Source organism: Dipodomys merriami, unplaced genomic scaffold, assembly GCF_024711535.1.
Source record: "Dipodomys merriami isolate MVZ:Mamm:240054 unplaced genomic scaffold, mDipMer1.0.p SCAF_120, whole genome shotgun sequence".
Taxonomy (NCBI): Eukaryota; Metazoa; Chordata; class Mammalia; order Rodentia; family Heteromyidae; genus Dipodomys; species Dipodomys merriami.
The window spans coordinates 2,694,512-2,714,305 of record NW_027202494.1 but is presented as its reverse complement, the minus strand read 5'-3'; the positions used below and the strand labels follow the sequence as shown (position 1 = coordinate 2,714,305).

The following is a 19,794-nucleotide window of genomic DNA, read 5'->3' as shown; positions in this document are numbered from 1 at the left end:
GGAGAGCATCTTTCAAATTATGTTCGCCACAGATTGATGAATGGATGAATGGAGTGATATACAGAAAATTAGAGGGCAGAAAATAGATAAATAATAAGTGAATGGGTAGATTGCTAACTAGATAATAAGTAGATAGGTAATAAGTCCTTAGATTGACACATGGGTAGATAACAATAATGTGTTATATTAATAGCAGATCACAGTTGTTATGTAGTTAGGAATGCTTTCACAGTTAGGGTTTGAGTAGCATTCTTACTCAGGAGTGAATGTAGTGGTGTCAGCATAATTTGGCCTGTTATTTTACTTATTTATTTACTTTGTGGTTCTATAGTTTTACTTAGATGTCCACTGTTTTCTGCAATATGCCCTAGTCTTGTGACTTTTGACAAATGAAGTTGCTACACAAGTCAGATATAGTAAGCAACTGTTCTATACTCCATTTCTGTTTGTTTATTCTTAGTACACTCAGAAGTATTCATTAAACAACTACATTTTTCTGAGCATTGTGTGCTATATTACTGATACAAAGTAGAAGAAGACAGATGTAGTCCCAGCTCTCACAAAGCTGTATTCTACTGAGGGAGATTAGATAGACTGGTACTACTGCTCTAAGTGATAAATGTGATGGGAAGGAGAAGTGGAAGATAAAACACATCAGAAGACTCATGACTTAGCTTCAGGGGTCTGGAAAAACATGGTGTAAAAACTAACATCCTATCTAAGACCCCCAGGGAATAGTTATATAAAGGAACCAGCTATCTTAAACACTAACACCTCATCAAGTCTACTTCCCCTGCACTGGTTATTTCTGTTCCTGATTGCTCCTGCACAGATCTGTACACACACTGCATATTCAGGATATGTGCATTCTTTCAAATGCAAATGTGTTCTGCAAAAAAAGTGTCTTCTCCTTGCATAACTCAGCAGTGTTCTCTATGGGTTTGGCAAGGATATCGTTCTTGCAGCTTTTTGTTTTCATTTAATGGTAATTTTTGCTCTGGGTAGGGTGAGGAGCCAGTATCTGTGAGGTTAAGGTGCTGTGCTGCCTGGCTGACTGCTCTGTAACCAGAGGACCTGGTGCTCTGGCTGCCTTCGCTGTGCCCTCTGGGCACAGAGGCTGCTGCTGAGGCTGGTCGGTGAAGGTGGAAGCAGCAGGGCTTCTACTCAGCTCTTCTCTGCCTCTCATGTGAGATTCACATGTGCAGAGCAGAGCTGAAGGAGCTGGACAAATGGAGTGCCAAGAACCCATGCTCCTGTCCTCTCTTCCTGTCACTTCCGACCACATCACAATTCCCTAGTCAGAGCTTTGGTGGTTTCCGAGAGACAAAGGAACCTGATAAATAAGTTGAGATGACTGGAGAGCATTTTTTGGTCTTAGATGTTGTATGGCCCAATGGGTGACCTACGTTGTTCTTACTACAAATTGTATGTGAGCTTGCCTAGCTACTCGTCTCTTATGTACTACTTGTCAATTTTAGGTGGTGAGTTTAAATAACACATAAGAAAAGAAAAAAGTGGTGGGGTTAAGAGCATTAGTTTTAAAGTGAATGTATGAATCATAACTTGGCTCCTTAGTGGTTGTATCACTGTAGTATGTTACTCTCTGAACTTCATTCTCCTCAGATGCAAAGTAGAGGCAGCACTGAAGGAAATAGTGCGTATCTAGTTATTCTAGGGCTTAATAAATTCCCATAGTTTCAATGATTGTCAGATGTTCTTCACAGTCTGCATTCCTTGATATACCTTCTCATGTTAGTTTCTTGCTTTACTGACTGTGAAGAACTAGTGACTCTCAAACAGAAGATTGTCTTTTAAAGCCTTGATTTTTCATCTTAGGAATCCAAGCTGGAAATCGAAGTGAGATATAAATTTCTTTCTTTTTATTTATTTATTTGTTGGTACAGGGGTTTGAACTCAGGGTACAGGGTCATAAACTCATACTTGCAAGGCAGGTGTTCTTATCATTGAACCATTTCTCAAGACCTCTTGTGTTTTAGTTATTTTTGAGATACTGTCTCACTTCCTATAGAACTGTGCATGGGCCAAGTCCACCCGAAGTTTCCATCCTAGCTAGGATTATAGGCATATACCACTGCACCTAGCTCTCAGTTGAGAAGGAAGTCTCATGAACTTTTCTGTCAGAGCTAGCCTCAAAACGTGACCCTCCCAATCTTAGCCTCCCAAGTAGCAGAATTACAGGTCTGAGCCACCTGTGTCTGGCTTAGATCTGGTATTATTTAATGTTGACAATCAAAAGAGAGATAAAAGACACATTTCTAACTGGGCTTTGCAACTGAATTTAGACCATTAAAATTCTGCCTGTTTATCTAAGAAAAATATAGTCATGAATAGATAAGCTTTTTTGCAATATCTGCATAAATGTGAGTTTATGTTGGACAATAACAGGTCTTCCCAAAGGATTAATACTTATTAGAAAATATAACATTGTCCTAACCCTCAGTATATCTCTGAATTCAGTTGATTGACACTTTATTATTAGTCTACTCTCACTGATCATTCTCACTATACAAAGGACCTAAAGTCTTCAGGCAATACTTCCTATTTCTTGCTTGTGCTTTTTATTATCAATGAAATATTCTTAATTTTATATGGGACACACAAAATATTTCTATAGAATATGATTGGCAATACCAGCCAGATCTACTAGTACATACCTGTAATCTCAGCACTCAATGAATAGAATCTTACATTTATCCATCCAATTATTATTTATTGAGCATGTATGGAATGTAGGGGATAAAGAGGTGAGTAAAATAGAGAATACCTGCTCTCTTGAAACTTTATTAAAGGAAATTAGTGTGTTTAGCCTGGAAATAATATGGCTAAGATATAGCCAAATATTTCAAGGATTGTCAAACATGTCATTCAGAGTACCTATCTGATCTATATGCTTCAAAAAGTAAGAGCAAAGACTAGTAGATAGTTTAGGAAGCAAGATACTGACTCCAATTAAAGCAGAAGACACACAATGGAATTTTACACAGCCATTAGAAAGAATACTATTATGTCATTTGCAGGAAATGGATGGAGCTAGAACAAATCATGTTAAGTGAGGTGGCCAAGCACAGAGAGACAAATGGTACGTGCTTTCTCTCATATGCAGAAGCAAGAGCTAAAATACATCAAGACATGAGACCTTATACCGGTCTCTAGGCCTTCACACATAGTGAGACCAAAAGACACTCTTAAGAGAGGAACAGAAAGGCACAATGTCTGTGTGCATCTGATCATACAAAATAATATTGATCGCAATGAACTCCAGGAAATGGAAATGAGGGTTAAAATTTTTTTTTTTTTACTGTTCTTGGTTTTTTTTCCTTTTGTTCTGTTCTGTTTGTTTGTTTATATGTCTTTGGGAGTGTAAGGGAGGCACAGAAGTGGAGGGGCAAAGGATAAACAGATGCAGCAATGGTACTCACTGGATATGATGTGGAAAATGAACTATACAACTTGTGGGTGGGGATGGGAGGGAAAAACTGGGAGAGAGTGAGGGAACAAATGCACTCTTTACCTGACTTATGTAACTGTAACCCCTCTGTGCATCACCTTTATTATAACAATTAAAAGTTCTTTTTAAAGCAGAAAACAATGTTTTTAGAGGGAATGAGCTCCTTTCCATTCTGAAGGTAATCAAGGAGAAAATAAGCAGCCCTCAGTTATGCTCAGTATCGTTCAGATGCTCATAGGAAAGTTTCAATAGATGACCTTGTAAGATACCTTACAACTCTGTGAGTCTGTGAATCACTGGGTATCATCACATGATGGCACCGGCAGAAATGGTTACAGAGACTGCCATCCTGCCTTAACCACTGTCAACATGCATTTCTTTTATTTTTAGCATATTGGAGGGACAGGAAGAAGGTACAAGTCTATTTCTTTTAAAATAACTACTTTTCTATTTTCTTGTGATTAAGACATTTATTTAAGACCATCCTTGCTAGTAAAAAGGCACATAATCTCTGGTTCTCTTCAGCCCCTGTCATGACAGATTAACATTAATAATTTAGAGAACAGCAGCATTAAAAGTAATTACAAACTGTCAGAAAGATACAAGAAATATGACATAGCTCATAGCTTCTTTTTAGACCTCAAACATTATTCAAGAGGAAAAATAATTACATTTTCCTGTTCATTTCCTAATACAAATAACTTAGGATATCTCATAATTCTTGAAATTTGCAATTAATTCATTGAAAAACTAATGTCAGGCTGAAAAAAGGCCCATCACAATTTTCCACTGTGGAATAGTTCCTTAGGGCACATTCCCAATTGCCTTGTCAAGGCTTCTTTTAAATGCATTCACATAGCCACGTGAATAAATCAACTAGCATTTAAAAATATAAATTGTCTAAACCTAATTGTACATGCATTTAGCTCTCTCCTCTTTTGTTTATCTGAGTACAAGAACATTATATTTGTTGCTATGACCATTGCTATGACCAAAACAACTGGGAAAAATTTAGGGAAGGATTTAGTTCGACTCATGGTTTCCAAGGAGTTCATCACAGAGGGGAGGGGCATGGCAGAGTGGGGCAGTTCACATCATGGTGGCCGGTAAGTTGAGAAAGGGAATATAGAGAGGGACAAGACAAGTTATAGCCCTGAGGCAGGTTTCCATCAGGAACCTGCATTCTCCAACTGGGCTCTACCTCCTACTTCTCCTAATCTCCCAGTGATGTCAATCATATTCTGAATCCACCAAAGAGTTAAAGAATTACGTAACAGTCAACTTTGCAGTTCCCTCCTTGTGTTCATGTGGGAGCCCCTGGAAAAACCCAGGGTCCCACACGGACTGGCTGTCATTTCAGTCATATGTAGGGCCAGAGGTCAGATCCAGTCTTAGCTCAGGGTGGATAGGATCTGATTGAATGAAAAAAGTGGAGCCAAAACATGAAATTGTGAGCACAGAGGGCTTTCTGGGACATTTATACTCTTTTTGCTTGAGGGTCTTTTGTTTGTGTTGGTAAAGGTGATGGTGTACCTGACCCTCTCCAGGGGAAAGTAAAGATATCTTTGTCTGCAGTCACATGGAGAGAGGTGTGTGTGTGTGTGTGTGTGTGTGTGTGTGTGTGAGAGAGAGAGAGAGAGAGAGAGAGAGAGAGAAAGAGAAAGAGAGAGAGAGAGACAGACAGACAGAGACAGAGAGGAGAGAGAGAGGAAAGAGGAGAGAGAGAGTTAGAATAAAACCTTCCATTTCAATGTCCTGCTAACATAGTAACAAGAGCAGGTGGGGGTTGCTGTTTTAGGACAGAGGTCAGCAAACTTTTTGGGTAAAAGGGCAGATAAATGTTTCTACACTTTGTAGATCAAATGGTTTTGCTGGCCCTTCTCACCTCTGCTGTTATGTATCAAAGCACCGCAGACAATACATAAATAAAATCGCTGCAGGATTTCAGTAAGCTCTATTTACAAAAACTTGAGGCAGACCAGATTTCCCCCTTAGGTCATAGTTTTCTAACTTTTGCTTTAGGGAGTATAACTTTGACTTAGTATTGACTTTTGTTTGATAAAGTACAAATTGTTTTTGTCATTTAGGACTTATGGACCATAGAAAACTCTGTTCCTCCTCCTTTGCCTTGTAGGGTATGAGCCAGTTTAGAGTCTATCTTAGCAGTCCTGGACTAGCTTCTTATCCTATAGGCTCTCTCATTGACAAGTTCAAGTAAAACTTTGAGCTATCCTCATGGATTCCTTATATGAGAATTGCATTTTAAACTTCTTGAGAAGCTGTAATTTGACAGCCACACTACTAGGCAGGCAGACAAGCTGATACATAAAGGAACTGGCCTCGGAAGGTTGGTACAGCCTGTGTCCACTGAGGTCCCTGTGGCACCTTTGTCCCATGATGCCCCTTTCTCCAGGAATAACATGACCCTCCATGACAGAGAGAGCCTCTGATTTCTAAACATCAGCCACAGTTCTGCCAAGTGCGTGATGTGGCCAGTGGAATCATTCCATTAACAACTCAGTTACCTAGAATATTAAAAAAGAAAAGAAAAAGCTCTCATACTGTTTTTCCTGTTATGACTTAATCCTGAAAACAGAACCAATAAAATCCTATCCATCCTCTCTGGGTTTAGTGAGCGTCTGGTTCCTGAGGCTCACACTGAAGTGTACCCACTGCCTCAGTGAATCAGTCTCTTCCAGTCAAACATCTGAGCCAGCAGGCTCCTTTGCCCAGACAGTTCCTATTGTTCCCAGCCCCACTTGTGATAAAAGCTGCCACATGTCTTCTGTATACAAGGCATATATTTCCCTCTGCCAGCTCATGTCATCTTCCTTGCCACCCCATGCAGCTGGCTAGTACACAGCCACTGTGTATACAGGGGAGATACGGTAGCTGAAAGGTGACCCATTCCCCTAAGGTTGCACTGATAGTTCTGCCTGTTCCTCCCAGCCTTAGTCCTGCACTATGTGCCATTTTTCTCTTATTTGCTTACAATTCTGTCACTTCAGGATGTATTTTAAGGCTTTAGCTTTGTGTTTAGATGTATAAATATGACTTAGAATTGTTTTGGCCTCTGAATTGACCTATATCATGAAATGATTAGTGTTGATAATCTACGGTAACGTAGATTTATTTGGATTCTCTCACATGTTGTATTACACTCCCCTTAAAAAAAATTCTGCCTTCTTATTGATTGGATATTTTTTTATGATTCTATTTTTTTCTTTGTTGGTTTATCAGGTAATTTCTTGATGTGCTTTAGGGCTAATGTTATTTAAATTTCTATTTTTACATATATGTGTACATATATATATGTAGTTGGTATTTTTTGTAGAGTTTTAAATAAGAAAATTAAATAATAAACAAAAAGCCAGTATATTTACTCAAATAGTTACTATATCTAATGTGCTTTTTTTATTTCTTTCAAGTCGCGTTTATATTTGAAATAATTTTTCTTCTGCCTTAAAGGCCTTCTTTAATATTTCTTGTATTGCAGGTCTGTTGGTAGTAAATTCTTTTAGATTTTATATCTATATAAAAGCTTCTTTTAAAAAAAAAAACAAGATGTCTAGAGATGACTTCAAAAGAATTCTAAGTCAGCAGATTTTTGTTTTCATATAAATATTCTTTTTTTCTTATTTTGTTTTTCTTTCAGCAGTACTAGGGATTGAATTCAGGAACTCAATACCTTGCCATTTGGTAGGAAAGTACTCTACCACTTGAGCCACACCCACATCCCCAGCCCAGAATTCTTGTGTTTCTTGGAACATGGTTAAAGTAGTGGGAGCCAGTTTAATCTGTGGGATTCATAGTGGGATCAGAGCAGCACTTACTCTAGGTTTAATTTGTCCCTACAACTGATATAAGACCCTCTAAGGAAGTGGTTGTTTTCATTCTGGCTGCTGGGAAAAGCCACTAACAGAGGTTACTGATCACCATATTCCTTTTGGGTAGCTCTTTCTTTGTGCAAGTTCTGTTCTGCATCATTGGGTCTCTCTACCCATCCTATTGTTGCTTTCCTATTCTGGCATGCAAGATACATATAATGACACCACTTATAGGTCTTAGGTGGACTTCCCACCTGTAGTCAACTGTAGGGTGATAAGGCAATCCTGGTGCAGCATGAGCTCATGTAAACAATCTGCTCAATCTACCAGTGTTGGAGATGGACAAGGTGTATGTGTGTGGAGCGGGGCAAGAGACAGAGAGACCACACCAAGTAAGCAGATTTACAGGAAGAACTCCTAGTATGCATGCTTGGCCCCTTTACTTCCAGGTGTTCCCCTCGTTCCCCTCCATTTTAAAGGCCCTCACCTCCCAACCCCTGCCCATCACCCTCTCTAGAGGCCACCCACAGTGGTCTCTTCTTTGTTCTCCTATCTCTAGTCAGCAAAGGATATGCTTTTGTTCCCTTATCTTGGCCTGCTCCAGAATGTTATCTATATGCAGGCCTAATTTGTTTGAACATCTCTTTCACTTCCCCAGGACCTTCAGGATGGCTCTCTTACCAAGGTCAACTCTACTCCCCTCCCAGGAAATTCAGTCCTTATCTTTGTAGTGGTTTATGCATTTTATTCCACAGCACCAGGGGATGGAAATGCCACATTCTCTTTTAGCAATCTAAATTAAGTTTAATCTGGGATAACAGAAAATTCAATCTGTTTCCTTTGAGGAGTTTCTTCTACTGCCCACCCAACCCTACAAGGTGGGGCACATTCCTGATGTCCTTGTAGCACAGCCTTTTTAAGGGGCCTCTACTTTGTCTCTAACCTTTACAGCTCACTGTTTGGCCCATGGGCCCTAAAAGGCCCTTGAAAAATCGGTACATGATGAGACAGAAATGTATACTTTTCATGTTCCCATAGCCATCTGCCTGTATTGATAACTTTGTATGGCCAATGAATGATATTATAAATGACACTTTGCAGAAAAGAGTTCTCTACCCAAGACATGTTCATTGTCCCAGTCCTGATGTTCACTTGAATATTAAGTCCTGAGGCTGAACTCAAACACCTATAGTTCTCAGGGCTAAAGCATTGACTGTTCCATTACCACTGACAAACACCACTGCACAACTTGGCAGGACCTGATCTAAGACAACATCTTAATCAGGCCGCAACAACAGACTGCTGTTGATGTTGCAACTTGAACCACCAGCTGGCAGGGAAGTCCAAGATCAAGGTGTTGACAGGTCATGTTCTGTGGGGGCCTGCTTCCTGGTTTGTAACCTACTGTCTTTGTGTACCAGCTCGTGGTGGAAGTGGAGAAAGGAAAACTGCCATATCTGACCATGCCATATCTGACTTGTTATATATATACAATATATATGTGCAAGTATATATATTGTGCTGGCCCTGGGCCTTGAACTCAGGGCCTGGACACTGTCCCTAAACTTCTTTGCTCTAGGCTGGTGCTCTACCAGTTGAGCCACAGTTCCACTTCTGGCGTTTTTTGTGGTTAATTGGAAATGAGAGTCTCACAGACTTCCCTGCCTGGGCTGGCTTCAAACCTCAATCCTCAAAATCTCAGCCTTCTGAGTAGTTAGGATTATAGGAGTCCTATCTTCTTATAAGGACATTAATTTCACTCAGGAAAACTCCACCCTCCTGACATCCTAATACCATCACACTCCACCATTATGTCCACATCACCTCCCACAGACTACCTCCTAATATCTTTTCATTGGCTGTAGGGACATTAATATGCATCCACAGTGTGTTTACAGACCAACTCGCTTGTACAAAAAGCTTTTACTTCTCAAGGCAAAGTTATGGAATATTTTTCTAGAAATACCCTTGTCTTCCTTGAATGGCGTGTTTGCCTTTGGTCTGAGACCACTAAAACACTAAGGCAACCCAAAGCAAGAGCTGCTTTTCTGATATGGGTGAAGGAATCCTATACTGCCATGGAGAAAACCCACACATCTGAAGTCTTTCGTTTGCTGCTCCTTTATTAGCTGGGTGATCTTAGTCAGGTCTTATTTCCTTCATCTATAAATTGAGGATTTCTACAAACATCTGCCTTTTCACTTCTTAGGGGCATTTTGAGCAGTAAATGAGTTAATAGAGCTAAACATGCTTAGAACAGTGCTGTACAAATGCTAGCCATTGTTGTTACCAGCTAATTATACTGCTGTCAACATTCCCTCCTTCTCCATAGTGAGATACATCGCCTGTAGTTTTCAGCATGAGCACTTAGCATGAGCCAGAACCACCCCTGTGTTCCCTTGGAGACTCTCCACCATGTTTCTTAAGAAGTTCAGCCCAGCCAGTTTTTTGCCAGTATTAACTCCAGTTGTACTGTCATGGACTGAGTACCAGATGAAAGTATTTACTGTAAGTTTACACCTCATCTCTAACAGTGAACCAGGGACAGGTATTCATTTAGTGAAAAGCTGCAGAATCACCCGTATACTACTTGTTTTTTTTTTTTTCCTGCTCTTTCTCTATTGGATGCATTTAATTGAATTCAAAGAAGTTAAACCTCAGTAAGTTCTGACTCCAAAGTTGCCCTGAAGTCCATCCTAAGCTAAGCATGGTTCTGTAGGAACTGAAGTTCCTTTCTATCTCAGGGGCCCTCATCTTCCACTGTCTACACAGGACAGAGAATGCCACGTTCAAATCCTTCTCTCCGGGCCATGTTTATGAAGGCAGATCATCTAACTCCTGTCTTAGGAGAAAAACTTATTCGGCTACAGTCTCCTCTCTCCTTGTCACAGCCCCTGGTAGATACTATGAGTGCTTTGCCCTGGGCTTGGAGGAATCCATTGTGTTCAACTGTATGTGGCTGCTGAGCACCATCTATGGTTTCTGCTCATATCAAGAGAGACTCTTCTAAGCAAAAGGATGCCAGCAAACATTACCCACATACAGTTAAAACTGAGTTAATATAATACATTGGAACAGGTACCCTAAAATTTCCATTTTCTCTTGTCCCTTTCACTAATCACCTTGATAGTCCTAGTGATACCCTACCCATTTCTATTGCTCCGTTTTCTCATTTATGAGTTGAGGTTGACTTCTCAGCTCTACAGTTATATGTTCCATGATTCCACTTTGCTCCTTGGGAGTTTTCTGTTGTAAGAATGGCAAAGAAAATGTTACGACTCCTTAGGAAACGTCACTTGGTGGACTCAGTGAATTGATTTAGGTCTCTTGTAGGGGAGCCTTTTCTGCTGTAGTCTTGGGAATTTTAATAGAACTATTGGAAAAGAGTTATTCTCTTTCCTCCAGTATTGGTTATCTAGTAAGCCTAGAGATGGTGATGGTCGTCTTTGATATCATATAAAAAGAACATACCCGAAATTAGACTGACAAACACACATATACATATATACACACAGAGAGAGACAGACTGACAGACAGAAAGATATAGTACTCTCATGGAATCATTGAGTCCCTGGATCCCAGCCTTTCATCTTTCCATCATCATCATCATCACCATCATCATCTTCATCACCATCATCATTATCTATCAAGCTGTCATTTATTTGGGCTAGTAAATGATCTCTTGTGAATTAAGATTCTATTACCTGCAATTGATTGTTACCTAGCATAGGCGATGTTTACATTGCAGTGTTTAACATAAAGATTTACTTGCTTTCAGAAGATTTTTTTTGCTTTTAGATGGTATGCATAGTCTTAGCAGTGAGAGAAAGTTGTATAGTTTCAGCTAGCCTAGGGTAGTACTAGAAGAGGGGAAGAACTCAAGCTCTATGCTATATTTTGTGAATTTTTCTCATTTAATTTCAGAACCATTTGAGGAAGTTGATGTTTCTATTATCTCAATTTTTCAATTGAGAAAGCTGGAGAACAAAATCAGGGCTCACCTGAGCTTACAGAAAATACATAGCAGAACTGATGTTTATCATCAGACTCTTGGTCTCTTGAGTTTGAGCTCTTGACTACTGAACTACAATTCTAAACTAATTTCCTAATTAGGTCTCTTATAGCTGTGTGATGTAATGTCAGTCAAAGTGTGTTGGTTTCCAGTGTGTGGGAAAGGAGCTGAATGAAAAGATAAAAGAGTAGATGGTGGGTTCGTTAGTGGATGTGTGGCATTATGGCTAAAATGAAGCATGGAATATAACTGCCCTCCATGCTCCATTCCAGACAAACCCAGAAAGAAAAGATTACAAAATATAATTATTTAATGGATGCACTTTTGCATTTGGTAAGAATTGTGACCTATGCACACAGTTTTAAAGTGTTAAATAATTTAGCGATAAATTTTGAAATGAAAGTATGTTACATATAACCACATCAACATTTTATGAAGCACATTGAAATTTATTGGCTATCAGTGCAATGTATTTCAACATATCTGCTTGTGATGACCAAATATATCATTTTAATATTTCCTTTCATATGCAATATACATGTACTCACAGGGTGTTGAGGCTTCCTCCAAGGATTTCTACTATTTTTATACTTTTATTTATTTATTTTTTTAGTGCTAGGGTTTGAACTCAGGGTCTTGTACTTGCAGGTGCCTTAATATTTGAACCTTGCCTCTAGCCTTTTGGCTTTAGTTATTTATCTGTTGGGCTCTTGTGCCGCGGACCAGGTTCTGTCGGGACGACGGAGGATACCTAGGGGAGGAATCTGGAATAGGATGGGGAGGTGGCAAACAGACAACTCACACACATTAGGAGTGGATGCTGAGTGCTGAGTGCTGAGTGCGATTTAATGCAGAGGATAGCAAACTTTTATAACAGAAGTCTCCATGAGAAAGGGCAAAAGGTTACACAATCTTGCTGCATGGCTTCATTCTTGGGTGGTCACCAGCTGGGCACCTGATAGGCATTTGTCTCTGGCTTATCTCTAAGGAATACAATGGGTTTGGGTTTCGATGTTTGTCACCAATTAACCATTACCTATTTTTATAGAGGCCTTAACTTTCCCATAAGATCTTTCCTGTCTCTTCTTTAATAGTAAACTTTAAGGAGACCTAGCAATTCTCTTAGTAAATAGCAGGAAATTCTCTCTCCTAAATAATTATCTCAGCAATTGCCCATACATTCTTTCTGTTTTAACTGAGCCTATAGCTTCTTGTAAGTCCCTTACAAACAATTCCTTCTGCTGAAGTGACTTTGTGAAACCCCCAATACTTTTATATTTACTTATAACTTGTCTACTAGCCTTCATAAGAGGGGTTTCAGGTTAGCACTTAACTCTGGTGAGTTAGTCATATTTTTTAAGACACTCATCAGATATTGGAGTCGTCAACACTCTTAAGAAAGAGCTTTGAATAAGGGGACATTGACAATGAGCAAGTACAAAAAGCAGCAGAAGCAGTAAAAGATTAACAGGCACTCTTATGAGGGAAGAAAGACAGAAACACATCTTTTCCCAGGGGTTTGCCAGCCTTTTTCCAGGAGTAGGCCTCTTAGAAGCCCTATTCTCCGAGGTAGACTTCGGTGAAGTCCCAAAACTTGGAGATAGGTTTCTGTGAAGCCCCATTCTCTGAGGTAGACTTCGGTGAAGTCCCAAAACTCAGAGCTAGGTCTCTGAAGCCCCTATCATGGTCTGATAGATGGTTTCCCATGCTAAGCAGACTCCTCCACTGGAGTCGGCGTGGCACTCTTGCTTTTTTGTTAAGGCTGGTCTGGAGCAGATTTCTCCCGTGAAATTGGAATGACAGGTGCATACAGCCAGCTTTTTATTGGGTGAGATGGGACCTCATGAATCTTTTGCCTGGGTTGTCCATTGGCCAGCGTACATTCCTCCCCCAGAGATAGTTAAAGGGAGGGAGTCAGTTGATCTTGGTTACTAGAAAGGCCATTTTCAGAGTACATCAGCTATAGTCTCTTGTGTGATGTTCCTGTGAATCCAGTGCTCCTGAGCTTTCAGATAAATAGATTGTATCTCCTTCCGAAGTTGGGTTCTAGGACAAGAGTGGACTAATTGGGAAATCTTTTAAAACTTCCTATGCTACTTATCATTTTATGTTAATAAATTGACATTGAATTTTTTTATAACAAGTCTCATGAGGTTTGGTAATATGATTCCATATCTGAGAACAGGAACTAATCTTTCTGTGCTAGGAAAGTCATTTTTTTTGTCTTTAAGACTTCAGAGCCAGCTCTCAGATGTTAATAAATTGATCAAGGGAGTGAATTTTCCTTGGTGAGATATAGGCCCTGGCCTGTTTCTTCATTGTAGACCAACTTCTGTACTGGATAGCCTGTGGCATATTTCTAAGCGTATATTCCTTTGTGTGGAACATTTAATTTGTAACTGTGTTTTCATCACACTTCTTTGCTCATGAGCTGATGCTGGGGTCTTATGCTCTAGCTCAGATTTTTCACTCACAGCTGGTGTTTCTATCATTTGGACTAAGCCTTGTCTGATCAATTGGAGATAATAATCTCACAGACTTGTCTGCCTGGCATGGCTTCAAATTGTGACCCTCCGATATCAGCCTCCTGAGTAGCTAGGATTATATAGAGATGTGAACCTTGGATGCCTACAAGAAATATATACTTTTAAACTTGTAGGGGTAACTGTAAAAGTAGTTCCTCACTAGGATTGAAGTGGGAGAGGGTAAGTTTGGTGTTCAGATAAATAGTGTATGGGTAGAAGCTCAGCATCAATTTATTTGTCTCTAGAAAATTCCTGTCATGTTTCATCTGGTTCACCTGCATCTGGGCTGTACAATACCCTGAAACTACCACACAGCCTACCTTGCCTGATAACAAGTGGTAGCATCTGTCAGATGACTGCCCTTTGTTGGCCCAAGTCCACCAAATTGGACCTTCAGTTGGATCACTGCCAATTGTTCCCTGTTTTGTCATTCAGGCATGGACTGCCAACTTCCAAAACTTGCCTCGCCTCTGTCCAGGGTGGCATTTACACACAAAGGCAATGCCCCGTAAACACAGGGCTGAAATAATTTCTGCAGAGTTAAACTGGAACATGAGTGACAAGTAGAATTTCACATAAGGGAGGAGTAATCATGTTTTTCCTCTATAAGATCACAAAAATCATGGTTATTGGTAAGCTGGGGAAAACACACAATTACATAGATATGAAGAAGGTACTGCCTCAACTGGCTGCGCACTACACACCTGGCAGACGGAGTAGGGGTGCTTCGGAGGTAGTGATGTCCGCGGCCAAGGGAGAGAAAAAAGGAGAGATGTTAAGATGCTGAAAATTTAGTTTGCTTGTCCCCTTTGTGCAAGTGACACCTTTAAAATAAAGGTGATTCAATGAGTTTCATTTGTTGAGTCTAGACTCATTTCTAAAGGAGCTAATAAAAATGCAGCAATTAATTGAGACACATTGTATGAATAATTGGTGTAATACCAAGTGGAAGGAGTCATGTCTGCCATGCTGGTGGAAAGAGCATTATTTATCGAGCATTGCCCTGATAGTGTGATCATAGTTCATTCGTTATCTCATGTAATTCATTCCATCACTAGCTGAAGCAGATGCTTCTGTTATCAGCCTTTGACAGATCAAGCAGATTGTAGTTTAAGAGGCTTAAATAGTAAGTGGAAAGGTCAGAATGTAGACAAACCCATGTTGCCTGAATCCAAAATTTCCATTCCCAAACTTTGGTCTGTGATGTCAGTTAACATTAAAAATAGTGAAGTGGCATAAGAAAATTATGATTCTGATTGGACAAACTTTAATATTAGAGTATGTCCATTCCCCAGAAGTTAGATGATTGTGTAGACTTAGGAATACATATTATGAACTCCTTCCATTGTAATGGATTTCCAGCCTGAAGTGGCTAACAGAAAAGGTAATAATACATTGGGTAGGGCACAGTGACTCATATCTGGTGATCTGAGCTACTCAGGAGGCAGAGAGTGGGAGAGGCATGGTTCAGGGCCAGACCAGGCAAAAAGTTGGTGATATCCCATTTCTACAAATAAGCCAGGCAAGGTCATGCATGCACCTGTGATCTCAGCATGTGGGAGGTGGAGGCAGGAAGACCTCTGTAAAACTCATGCCTGGGGCACAAACTTTCCGGTTCTAAGGAGGGTCAGAGAAAGAAAGAAATGGAGGCTTCTCTCTGCCCAATAGAGGCAGTTAAAGAAGCAAAACCACTATAGGAAATCAATTATAGGCATCAGAGATCTGAGAATCCAGAGTTTTGTTGAGATCTATGGAGAAGGACAGGGACTCAAGGGATAGGAAGAAATAGAGGAAGGACTAAGTGCTTCTTGAAAGTGGAGGGCCAGGACAGGCATTCTTTTGGATATATGTGAGCTAATGACATGACCTTGTCTTTGACCCCTGCCTCCTGGGCCAGACTGTGGAAGGGGTTTCAGAGAGTCACTTTTGCCCTTACTCTCATGTTTGGTCCGCCTAGGCTCTGAATGCCCCTGAATGTCCACAGAGAGCTCCAGCTTCTGGGTGCTTTGGGTGGGGTTCAGCTTGGTCATTGCTCACTATCTAGCCTGCAACTCTTCCCTTTTAGCAAAGGTTTGTAGTGAATTGATCAAAATAAATTATAAGCATGTATGGAAATAGAATAAGCCCCATTAAATTCTAAAAAAAAAGAGACAGGAAGGAGTACTAGAAGGGTGAATATGATCAAAGTATATTGCATATATATATATAAATATGACAACAATCCATTTGTAAAATCAAGATGCCTTTAAGAAGTAACTCAGAACTAAACCAGGTGCTAGTTGGTTCATGCCTGTAATCTTACCTTCTTTGGAAACTGAGAACTAGGGATTGTAGTTGCAGGTCGATGCCAAGCAGAAAAGTCTGTGATGCTCTGTCTCAGTGGAAGAAGCTGGGCACAGTGGCAAACACTTGTCATCCAGCTACAATGGGAAGCCTAGAAAACAGGCAAATTGAGATTCAGGCATGTTCCAGGAAGGAAGCAAGAGCCTACCTCAAAAATAATCAGTAAAAATCAAGGCTCAAGATATAGCTCAGTATAGCAACTATGAGGCAAAAACAAACCTCAAAACGGTTTGCAAGGGTTCAGATGCTATCACAGCATAATGTAGTTCTGACTAGTGCATTGTTCAGACTATGTGTTGTCTATGTTGCTCTTTTTTTTTTTTTTTTGGTCAGTCGTGGGGCTTGAACTCTGGGCCTGGGCGCTGTCCTTCAGCTCTTCAGCTCAAGGCGAGTGCTCTACCACTTGAGCTACAGCGCCACTTCCGGTTTTCTGGTGGTTTATTGGAGATAGGAGTCTCACGGTCTCTCCTGCCCGGGCTGGCTTTGAACCGCGATCCTCAGATCTCAGCCTCCTGAGTAGTTAGGATTACAGGTGTGAGCCACCAGCACCCGGCTTATGTTGCTCTTAGAGAGAGCTTCTCCCATTGGTCAGTTTCATTCTTGCCTCTAGGTATGGTGCTTATAACTGAACAGGGCTGACACTTCAGCTCCCAGATCTAAAACTAGTCCTTGAAAAACATGTTGAGTCACACCAACCTATGTTCAGAGATAGCTCCTCTGCTCCCCCCGAGTCAAGATCAGGTCCTAACATGTCTGACATGGCCCTAACAAGGGGCCTCGTAACCCTCTGCTCTCTTCTGCTACTGTCACCTGGCTCACCTTCACTCAACTGCAAACTCCCCCCTCCCTATTTGTTTACTTTCTTGTCTCTTGACCCCTGTTCTTCACTGATAGGCTGCTTGTGCTAGGTCAAGAATTTTTGTCTCCTCTACTTCCTGCCATATCCTCACTATTTGGAGGCATACCTGCACCATAGTAAGTGCCCAAAATGCCTACTGGATTGAGGTGATGGATAAATTCACACTTGTGAGCACACACACACACACATTTCACCACAATCTACAGTGTGTATACAAACCAGAAGCTAATTACCTAGGTGCTGCAGTTGGGCATTGTCTTCTCCCAGGCAGTTAGTAGAGGGAAAGTGCTAACAATAGCAATCCCGTGTGACAATTCCTGAGTGGTGGTAGAAGCCCAGTGTGCTACCTTGGCGTGGGGAAGGATTAGATTCCTCCTTGCTCTGGTGCGTGTGATTCTACTGGGGAACCCAACATATAATTGCTACTTCATTGTTTATTTCCCAGTGGGTCTCGCTCCTGTTGTGTCTGCTGCTTTTTGAGCCAATGAGTTCTAAATCCAATAGTTTTCCCTGCTCCCAAGTGCAGTTCTCACTCCTGGGTTGGTTAATCCTCCAATTCTGGTGTCTGCTATGAAATACTGCAATTGCAGCTCCTTGTTAAGGGAAGACTGATGGTACTGTGTCTTGATAGTAAGTGAAGGGTACAGAGCACTGAGTCTGTGCCCTGTCAAGGGCCCGTGGCAGGAGGCAGGGAGCTAGCATGCTTTCTAGTCAACCCAGCATTTATCCTTCTTTGTGTCATGCTCATACATGGCTGTTTGGATGGTGAGTTCCTTCCAGCTATTCAGGCCTCAATTTAGCCATTAGTTTCTCAAAGGAAAGGCAGCCCCTTGCTACCCTATCTATACCTGTGACCTTTCACATTATCTGTGGCTATAGTTGGAAGGCATCTCGTTTCCCCTACTTGCAGCTAACTTTTGTATTGACAGGGATTATTCTCATCGTGCTTGTTCAGTCCTCAGGGCACATAGTCAGCACTCAACAAATATTTAGTGATGAAGCATTTAGCAAGGAGAGGGACACAAGCTACTTTCTTTATGACATCTTGGAATTTATGCCACTAGTAAAAGCTAGAATTGGTTGTTGTTGGTGGTGGTGGTGATTGCCTTGCCCCAGAGAAAGGCAAAGCCTAGGAAAAGAAGCAGCTCAAGTGAAGATATTGGAAGAAGAGTTCACATCACAGGCCCACCTCAGGTGGACATGCCACCTGTAGCTCTTGCTAGGGACTTTAAGTTCATAGGTCACCACTGAACTGCATGGTAAGAGCAACCTCTGGGAGAGGGCTGTGGGACTCAAAGCTATCCTGGCAGAGGCTCCATATGGTGCCCTCTAGTGGCATATACAGCTCTTCACAGCTCCAGGGAGTTGAATGAGTTTATGGGACACATTTTTCTCCTTTGTCTACCTACCTCCAGCTCTTTCTGGACACTTCTTACAGATTCCACTAGGACATGAATGACAAACACCAAAATTACTATTAATTCAGGGAATGCCACAACCAGCATCTGATAGTCATTTTGCAAGCAACAGTTCAGTTTATAATCCTAGTACATTCCGTAACTGCTAGCTTTTCTTATGTGTGTTGTTTCCAAGAGCTCCTCAATGATTTTATCCCTGTGATCCTTTATTTAATTTACTTTTTATTGAGGCATAACCTTCACAAAATAAGCGTGTAAATTTTTAGCATATGACTCAATGGTTTTTGAGTGTTTTACTGATTAGTTTTGCCTGCTTTCACACTTCATATAACTATCATCATTCAGAACTTATTTCTGTTTATATCTTGGTGTTTTTAGTCAACATTTTATCTATAATATTGGTGGTAAGTGAAGGGTGCAGAGAGGAGGAGTAGGTGTTTCTGAGCCTATGCACATGGTCCTATGGGGCAAAAGCTGGAGGCTGTCATAAGGGAGGGCACCAACTGTTCACCACTTATCTTTCTTTTCTCTGTGTCAGGTTTGCTTCAGGGATATTTGTATGTCAACTTTCTTTTATATTGCTGTGCAGTATTAGGTTATAATTATATACAATAGTATGAGGACATGCTAACTTATTTCACATAGACTTGTTACCAGTTTTTGTGGCACTATCACTATGAATATCTTCATGCATGTTTTCATGTAGTAAGCATTCATTTCAGCTGTGTCTGCAACCAGGAATGAAATTGCTCACCTAATTTAAATTGAATAAATATTTCTAAACATTTTGCCCTAAGTGTCTTACCTTTAGTGAGTGAGCGTTTTGGTTCCTTTTTATCAATACTTGGTATTGTCACTTCTCCTAAATTTAGCCATTTTAATACGTCCTTGTACTTGTACTTTGCATTTTCCTCATAACTAATGATTTTGGAATACTTCCTTGTGTTTGTTTAACCCTGTGTTCTAAACCACTACAAATGTATAGAGTATTTCAAAGTTTGTAGAGTGCCTTTGAATTCATTGTTTGTTTTCATGAATCCTTCTGTGTTCTCCCATGGAATGTAGAGATTGCCACTCATGTAAGAACGGAGACTAGAGGCTTTAGGTGTCTTTCTCCTTCCTCTTGTACATAAGGGCTCATGGAGTTCCATGGACCCTCTTTCAGAACTATATCTTGAATATATTGGCTTCGTTTCACTCTTATCATGACCTCCCGAAGTTCAGTGTTATCATCTTCATTATCTCTTGTTGCTACTAGCTGGGAATGCCATTCTTCATATTCCTTTGGCTGAAGAATGGATCCCATCATCTGAAGATATTCTCTGTTGCAATAACACACAA

At 40.6% G+C, this 19,794-nt stretch overlaps 1 long non-coding RNA gene across 1 annotated transcript in view; it reads left to right on the top strand.

Moving 5' to 3' along the window:
- The first annotated feature begins 1,406 nt into the window (after positions 1–1,406).
- The window catches only part of LOC138823493 (uncharacterized), a 73,592-nt gene continuing 55,204 nt past the window's right edge, over positions 1,407–19,794 (top strand). The window contains exon 1 of the long non-coding RNA XR_011370839.1: positions 1,407–1,481. This is a non-coding gene — a long non-coding RNA (uncharacterized lncRNA). The remainder of the gene's footprint in view (positions 1,482–19,794) is intronic.